The following is a 9,040-nucleotide window of genomic DNA, read 5'->3' on the forward strand; positions in this document are numbered from 1 at the left end:
ATTCTTGGCCTACTAGGAAATGTATATTTATGTAAGTTTCTGTGTCACAAATCTAGCATTCTGGAGAAAAGTCACTAAAACATCGTCCAACAAACAAATGTTCCTTTAACGTGTCCCTCCCTTCTCCCTCCACCACATCCCACTCATAGTTGTTGTCCTTGGTCAGTGAAGACCCAGAGTTCAGAGGTGCTTTCACATGAGTTCATCTCCCACCTGGTGGGGTGTGGGGGAGAAGTCACCTTGCTCGTTCCTCTAGCTGCTTGCTACTCACTCTGGCCGCTGTTGTTTGTCGTGCCACTGTTCACTCCAGCACTCCATCGCCGATGGCCCTAAGCCATCCCCTTCTGCTGCCACCTGCCACTGTGACCTCTGCGAGTCGGTCTCTTGAGGTTTCACCCAAGTCTCAGGGATTTCCGCTCTCAGTGGGGGAACCGCACAGCGAGTGCAGGCTGGGCTGTCTCTTCCACAGAAATGCTGTCCTGCAGCAGGTCTAAGCACTAAGACCTGGTTATTAGTGATTTCAGCTCTAGTGGTCACTTAACAAAACAAAAGAATCTCTATGGAGCCTAATAAGCTCTATCTTTAAATAGGGGAGAGGGGCAGGTCAAATAGTGCCTGTGACTCTTAGGCACAGCCCACACCACCAAGCAAAACCCCTATTTCCCCCACCCCATTCCACTAGGATCTGCCATGCAAACCCCTTGCGTAGTGCGCGCAGTTCAGTTGAGGGTGACCAGTGCTTAATTTGTAAAGAAAGAGGTACCGGGACTTAAGCAAGATTTTTTACTTTCATAACTGACGTGGCAAACCCAGAGGTCCTGGGGCTATGAACTGCCAAGCCCAGAGGTCCCGGGGCTATGAACTGCCAAGCCTAGAGGTGCCGGGGCTCAGCCCTGGCAAAAATTTAGCATTGAGGGTGACCCCCCTCAATCAGGACAGGCTAAATATAGTTCTGCTGCCCTTTACTCAGACAATAAGGATAGCAACATTTCATGACCCCCACATTCAAATTTAAAAATTTTATTAAAGCTAATGTTGAAAAAAGTATATAATACATAGGTTGAGAAAAGAGTGTTTGTACATCTGGGTATAGTGCTTAGATTATCCATTAATACAAAGTTTGTTTTTAAAGTCATGTCATGAGATACATATAGTGCATAATCAGCAATAACCCAAATTTAGGTGAATGAATTTAAGAATACAGTTTAGATATTTAGCATCCATGCATTTGGGTACATTACTCATGGAAAAAAGTGTTTTTTTTTTTTTTTTAAAGTGATTTATAACCCAACACCAGCCAAAATTGATCACTTGGGCAGCACAGCTCTGTCTGCTGGATAACGAGGCAGAGTAGGTGAGTTCATGTAAATATAGTCTGGTCCTGAAGCCTCCTCCCCCATCCCCCGGCTCATCACTAGATGTCAGGGGAGAGCTCATTCAAACCTTGCTTACAAATCAGAATTTGAAATTATAAGTTTGGCCAACATTACCAAAATGAAGGTGCCAACATTGTCAGAAAAAAACAGCTGTGGGAAGAAACTTGTCTTTGTTCATACTTTTCAAACCTATTATACTTTTTCAGGTACAAGTATTTTATCCTACACTGTATATGCTTTTAAAGTGTGTATTAAGGTTTCAATTTCAATTCAAATTTCCAACCAATGACTAAATTGGCATCACTGCATGTAACTAGTTGACCACTGAGGGGGTGCTGGGGAAATTTAGGGGGGGTATACGAAAATCCATGGCCCTTGCTGCTCCTTCTCTCCCCCAGCTCCTCTTGCACGTCACTGAACAGCTGATCACCGGCGGGTGGGAGGCGTTGGCGGGAAGGGGTGGAGTTGATCAACAGGGCCAATTGGTGGATGGGCAGGAGGCGCCGGGGTAAGAGCTGATTGGGGGGGGCTGCTGATGGGTGCTGAGCACCCACCTTTTTTTTTTTTCTATGGTGCTCCAGCTCTGGCGCACCCACAGAGTTGGCGTCTATGAAACATACCCAGCCTAGAGCAGTGTTTTTTCAAAGTTCTGGTCACGACCCAGTACTGGGTCATGGCATGTAAGACACTGGGTCACCTTGCTCAGCGATCCAGCATCTCTGGTCAGCACCACCGACCGGGACATTAAAAGTTGCATCGGCGATGCTGCCCGGCTAACGCAGGCTAATGCCTACCTGCTCCGACACCACGCTATGGAGGTGGCCAGCAGTGGGTCCAACTTGTAGGCAGAGGGGCCACGGGGCTCCGCACACTGCCCCGGGCACCAGCTCTGCATTGGAAACCACCCAATGGGAGCTGGGGGGGGGGGGCGGTGCCTGAAGACAAGAGCCGTGCCAAGCCGCTTGTGCGCCTCCGCCTAGGAGCCATACCTGCTGCTGGGCCCTTCCCAGGCACAGCGCAATCTGCAGTGCCAGGACCGGTGGGAAGCCTGCCTCTGCACCCTGGCTGCGCCGCTGACTGGGAGCCACCGGAGGTAACTCCATGACCCAACCTCGCACCACAATCCCCTGCCCCAGCCCTGAGCCCCCCAAAGCCAGAGCCCCTTCTGCACCCCAAACCTCTCATCCCCAGCCCCACCCCAGACCCTGCACCCCCAGCCCAGAGTCCTGACCCCCTCCCACACCCCAACCCTCTGCTCCAGCCCTGAGTCCCTCCCACATCCCAAAACCCTCATCCCCAGCTCCGTTGGGTCGTGGGCATCAATAATTTTCTTCAACTGGGTCCCCAGAAAAAAAGTTTGAAAACCACTGCCTAGAGTACTCCATAGCTCAGTGGTTAGGGCACTCACCAGGGAGACTTGGGTTCAAGTCCCTTCCCTGAATCAGGTGGAGTTGGAAAGTGATACTTGGTCTTCCACAGCCTGCCTGAGTGCTCTAACCACAGGGATATTAGGTATAAGGGGACCACCACTATCTCCTCCTTGATCCTTTGTGAGAAAGGGCTGACCTGGCTTAGGGGCCTAACTTCAGGAGGGGGTTCCTGGCTGTGAATCCCAAATGGAGATAGGCACCTAGGTCCTAGCCTGTGCCCCTCTCTTGTGCATTTCCTACTGGCTAGTTTAGGCCGTTAAGCACTCAGTTTGCTGGCTTCTGAAAATTCCACTCTTAGGCACCTCGCTCTACCCATGCATTGTATAGGGAGTCTGGGTGTCTACGAGGTGTTCAGAATTCCATTGGGAAGTTAGGCATTGCAACAGTGAGCCTAAGTCCCTTTTGTGTATCTAGCCAATGAGTTTGTTGCATTAGTGAGGCATGTAGCACTTGTTAGACTGCTCCATTCCATTTCACCCTCTATTCCTGAGTCACTCCCATCGTGTCTAGCCCCCACCATCCCACTGAAGCCTCAGTGTCTCCCTCCCTCTCTTCTACCCCTGGTTCACAGTCTAACTCTGTTCTCCCAGCCCACCAGAGCAACCCTCTACGCTTTGTATAACAGAAAAAGGCTGGATTCTGGGATGCTGAGGGACCACACAGACTTTGTGTCCTAGAAGCCAATGGCTGCCAGGAGCGTAGAGGAGATTTTTGTGGCTGGAGGAGAGTGGAAAATGGGAGTCAGGACTGATGTGCATTCTACCTCACTTGTTCTGTGTGTCTTTCTGTCTCTGAAGTAATATACAATATTCCTGCACAAAGGGCTTTTTAATAGGGCTGTCAAGTGCTTTAAAAAAAATTAATCGTGATTAATCGCAGTTTTAATCGCACTGTTCAATAATTATAGAATAGCATTTATTTAAATATTTTGGATGTTTTCTATATTTTCAACTATAGGCTTGGGGCTCTGGGCTTCAGCCCTGCTTGGGGCTTGGGCCTTCAGCTACCCCTCAGGGCATGGGAGTCCTGGCTCCAGACCCCCTCTGGACTTCAGCCCTCTCGGTGCATGTGGTTCAGCCTGGCACTTCAGGCCCCTGCTCCCCCCCCCCCCCTCCACTTGCAGATCTGGGTGCTGGGGCTTCTGCCCCCTGCCACCTTAGAAGTTCCATGCTGAGGCCCCCCGGCCCGCCACCAATGCCTCCTTCCCTACCCAGAAGTATGAAATTAACGCGTACATTTTGTTTTCAGTTAATTGATTTTTAATGTATGTGCCTTCATATAAGGGATCAAATAAAACCAACCCCAATCTTTCAATTGCACTAGAACCCATGTATTTGGCATTTTATATTGACCAGAATACTCAACTAATTAGAAAGCATTTGGGAATATTCAGCCAATCAAATCCCATGATTGAAAAAATATTCCTATCCTGCTAGATTTAAATAGATGGTGAGTCAATGGAACAGTGGCCATAGCAACAGACTGACTGTAGGGGAGGGATGTGGAAAAATGTTGCTCTTCAAATGTGCCTATGCCCATATAAATAAGCGTGCTATGAGAGCTTTATAATACATGTACAAACTGTTACAAGCTTCATTGCAGTGCACGTTGGGAATACATTTGAGAATACAGACATCAGGAAAGAACCAGGCTGTTTTGCTGTTTTGTTTGTATGGTGTTTTATTGTGATGTTTGCCCTGCTCAGTAAACACCCTTTAAATCAAATGGAGATTAATTTTGGAACAGTATAAACAAAGTATTATGACAAATGGTTTAATATAGTTTATAAGTATAATTCATAAAAGTGAGATCCAAATGCTAATAGAACTCAATTCCAATTTAAAAAAAAAAGAAAAGAAAACCGGAAGGGTTAGGGATGTAAAACGTCACATGCCAATATGATACCCACACAATGATATTTTTAAACACTATCACCACAGAAACCTGATGCTCTCTTCACCTGCTGGTTTCCTGATGTAAACTGACTCCTGAGGTTTAAATCACAAGTCAAAATATCATTTTTCACGTTAAAGTAACAGCAATGAATAATGAAAAGGTCCCCATTTTGGTGAGCATGCCCATGAAAAAGAATGATTAGATCATTTTGTATACCAGTCTTTGAAAACAAAATACATACATTTAAAAACCAAAATGCTGGAGGGAATGCCATGTCTTTATGGAACAATGTTCATATCTCCTGGGAATGCTCCCCAAATAAATTTTTCTGCTCTCTCTATCTAAGGTATTTATATAGCCCCCATTCCTGTGCTATCTGAGCACCTCACAATTGTTAATATATTTATTCTCACAACATCCCTTTGAAGTAGGCAAGTATTATTAGCCCCCTTTTTACAGGAAAACTGAGGCACAGTGACTTGTCTAAGATCACACAGGAAGGTGTGCTAGAGTGAACCTAAGTGGCAAGGGTTCTAGGCTAGTGCCTTAACAATTGGACCGTCCTTACTCTCCACAATAAGTAGAGAACATAGATGCAAGAGTTATTTCAGGAAGCTAGGACCTGCTCCTGCAAACCCTAACTCCCTTGACTTGTCTTGTTTACTTAACTTGACCTACTCATGTACGTGTCTACAGGATCAGGCCCACATTCCCCAAATCCTTCTTTTTAAAACAATGATTAATATGACCAAAAAAAAACCCCTCACCCTGCAACAGCAGTTTCTGCAGCTCCTGTCCACAGACTGGGCTCAGTACCCCACTGCAGCTCACTTCCCCTCCGTCGTCATGACAGAGGGGCATCTGGGCCAAATGTGAGTGAGCAGCGCTGCCACCCCATGGGCCAGGTCACAATGCCGCTCACTCAAATTTGGAGTTCCCAATTGCACTCCCGTATTTGAGCCTAAAGTAACCAATGCATTGATCACCGAGATTGCGAGTCATCTTCTATCAACATGGAGAACAGTCTCCTGGTTGCTGTGGATAGAAGATGACATCCTTTGTGGCTGATGCTATTTCGGTATCTAGCAGTAAGAAATCCAGGAGAATTTGGAGAGTGCATACTGTTTGAAAGATAATGGGGTGCCACAGACATGAAACTGGAAGGTGGAAAGCACCCACCAACAAAAACAAAAGTCAGCACCTATGCCTCAGACTCACTGGAATTGGTGCAGTTCTGCTATGCAGGGTTGCGGGACAGGATTTGGGGATTACGTGCAGTGGTTCACGACCTTTGCACACTATGTAGCACAGCAGCACAGGGGCTTTTTCTTCCCAAACATGTCGGGGTGATTTGGGAGCAGGATAGAGGAAAGGCAGGGTAACAGTCACTGGATCCATGGCTACAATGATTCATTAGCTATTTCTCACCAGGGATGCAAGTGCTTTGGCTTCAGGGGCTATGATGTTCCAGTATGGTAGCAACTACAGAGTGTCTGTTACAGCTTTCCCCCTATTCCATTTTGTTTCTTACAGCTGTCCCCTTACTCCATTTTGTTTTGTTCTCCTCCTGTGGCCGCCCCTCCCTGGCTGTTAAGTTGTTTACCAGGGCCACTGCCCTTCTCAAAGGGAGGGCCCCTTAAGTTGTTTACCAAGAGCCATTGCCCTTCTCAAAGGGATGGCCACTTGTGCTGCGTGCTAAGTGGGACCACTGCCCTGTTCAAAGGGTTGGTCCTGTTATCACCTTGTTAAACCTGGGCTCGGTGTAGGGTAGGCAATGTCCAGAGCTGCAAGACCTAATGTGTTTTTGAGATCCTGGGCATGAGTCATAGGCCTCATGTGCTTTTGAGTCCTGAGGTGGGAACTCACGCCTATGGTCCAGGACTCTGCCCAGGCACGTCTCTATGCTCACCTGCAGTTTTTCCCTGTATCTCCTCCCCTGTGACAGAAGGAGCCTATCAGGATTACTGGCGGGAAACTGCCTGAGTTTGCCTTTAAGAACAGGCATTTTTGAAACAAACATCAGAAAGGTTCCTGCATTGCTACCTGGTCTGATCAGCCAGGGGTTCTGGGGGGTCCTTTCTCCACTCTCGTTTTATTTTTGAGCGTACCCCCGTTTTTAACCCCCCCCACCCCCACGAAGAACGAATTGCTGCCTGAGAGACCTCCTGATTATCAAGACCGTACCGAGCCCTCCTTGCTTCTTCTGATGTTGTTGCTGCTTCTGCCTTTGCTGCTGCCTTGGGGACTGGTAAGAATCCCTCTGTGAAACTTTCTATACTTTTATTACTTTAGCTGCTGGCTCTGTTTCCCCAGCACACAGACTCAAGCTAAACCTTGGTCTGTGTCTTAAAACCTCTCTTAAACTCCTTGGTCTGTATCTGTAATCTGTTTCTTGCTTTGCAGCGCCTTTGCTGCTAGAAATAAGCCTGTGCCTTCCTGGACTGTATCCTGGGCTGCCAGCTTGCAGCCACCACTAGTTAAATCCCCCTCCCCCCTTGGAGCTGTATCCTGGGCACACACCAGTCTGCCCTCTGGAACTACCCCTAGTATAAGGTGCACCCATTAGGTTAGATTTTGTCCTTTAGTCTAGATAAGTTGTAATTTCATTTTGCATAGCTGTAGTTAAGTTAGGTTTAGAAAATTGCTTGCATTGTACCCTGTAAGTTAGGCTTAAAGAATTGTTGCATTGTGTTTTGTTACTTGCTAATTTGTGTAGTTTTGGTTAAGTTAAATCATAGATAAGATTTTGCTGTGTTTTGTATAATTGTCTCTCTGCTGTTTAAACTTGCAGCCTGTCTGTTCTGTGTCTCCCTGAGTTTAAATCCCCCTCCACCACGTGCTCCTCTTCCCCCATCCTCACTTCTCTACCACTTTCTTTCTCTCTCTCTCTCTCTCTTCCTCTCTGCTGTTTAAACTTACAGCCTGTCTGCTCTCTCTCTTTCTGGCATAAAACCCCATTGGTTACCCCTTTTCTCTCTGACACACCTCACATTTTACATTTACACCACTGTGACACATTTTTACCTAAAGTTGTTGGTTATTTAACCCATTTTACCCATACTGTTAGTTGGTTATATGCTGCTGTGACACACTCTTTACATAGAAATTGTTAGCTACCTGTTACATTTATACTTCAGTGTTAATTGGTTACCAAATGTATTGTACCCCACTGTATTGTACCCCACTATTGAAACCCCCTATCCCATTTACTAGAAGAACCCCCCCCATCATTGTCTATTGTAAACACCCTATACACCCCATCCCATCATATTTCATTGTTAAATTCCCACCACTTCCTTTTTCCTTTAATAAAGAAATTAATTCGCACCCCACCTGTGTGGTAATTGCTCCCCAAGATCCCATATACCTGCTGGCAGGGACACAGAGGTATTTTGTTGTGATTCCACAGCCTGGGGGAGATTCCAGCACATAGCCCACTTAGTCAGGCTTTGCATAAGGTATAGGATTTGGCATAGAGAGAGAAGACATGCTGAGTAAGAAGGGGCCACTTATTGCACGAGTCACTTTAATGATTGTAATAATCGTTTACGGCCATGAAACTAGATTAACATTAGTGGCCAGAGAACCACTTACGTGCTGTAAATGTTTGAATAAGTAATAAGCACTCACTTTTTCCTTGTGGGATTTTTAGATAGTTTTAAGGAATTTAAAAAATCATCTTCCCCTGTAAGGTTAGAGCATCAGCAGAGATGTTGCTAGCTAGTTTCCCCGCATGTTTTCTGGTCCTTAAAGCTTTTTCAGTTGTTCATCATCAATGGACAAAAATGGTGACTGACACGGGAGCTTAATGTTCAGAAATACTGAATTTTAAAGAGAAAGAGCTTCATGCTTCTCCTGTTAAATTCTTCATTTCAGCCTTCTTAAATAAGGGAAGGATTGAGAGCTTGATCTTGATCTCCAATATCTGACGGCACCTTCCTATGCATTTTGTAAAATCATCTCCATTGGATTCTCATTAAAAGCATATTAAGAGATTCATGGAAATGCAGTCTCATGTGTCAGAGGGCAGGTTTAAGCCTTTATTTGAAAACATGTTTTGCAATTTTGTGTTGGTTCCCTGCTTTTGATAGAAGTAGTAGTGTACCAACCTTCTAAAAACAGCTGTCACATCCTTTGGTATCTATATTTACACATCCAGAACTAGTAAATTCCAACATCATTACCAATGGCAATCTCTAGGGTGCCCATGACATTCAAACCAATAGCTTTCAAGGCTTTCAGTAACAGCCGTAAACAACTGCAAAGCATTCAAAGTCTTCGCTCACCTTACAAATCCCATTGTAAAAGAAGCATCCTCTCTTCACCAGACACATTTCA

Source organism: Emys orbicularis, chromosome 5 (genome assembly GCF_028017835.1).
Source record: "Emys orbicularis isolate rEmyOrb1 chromosome 5, rEmyOrb1.hap1, whole genome shotgun sequence".
NCBI classification, from domain to species: Eukaryota; Metazoa; Chordata; order Testudines; family Emydidae; genus Emys; species Emys orbicularis.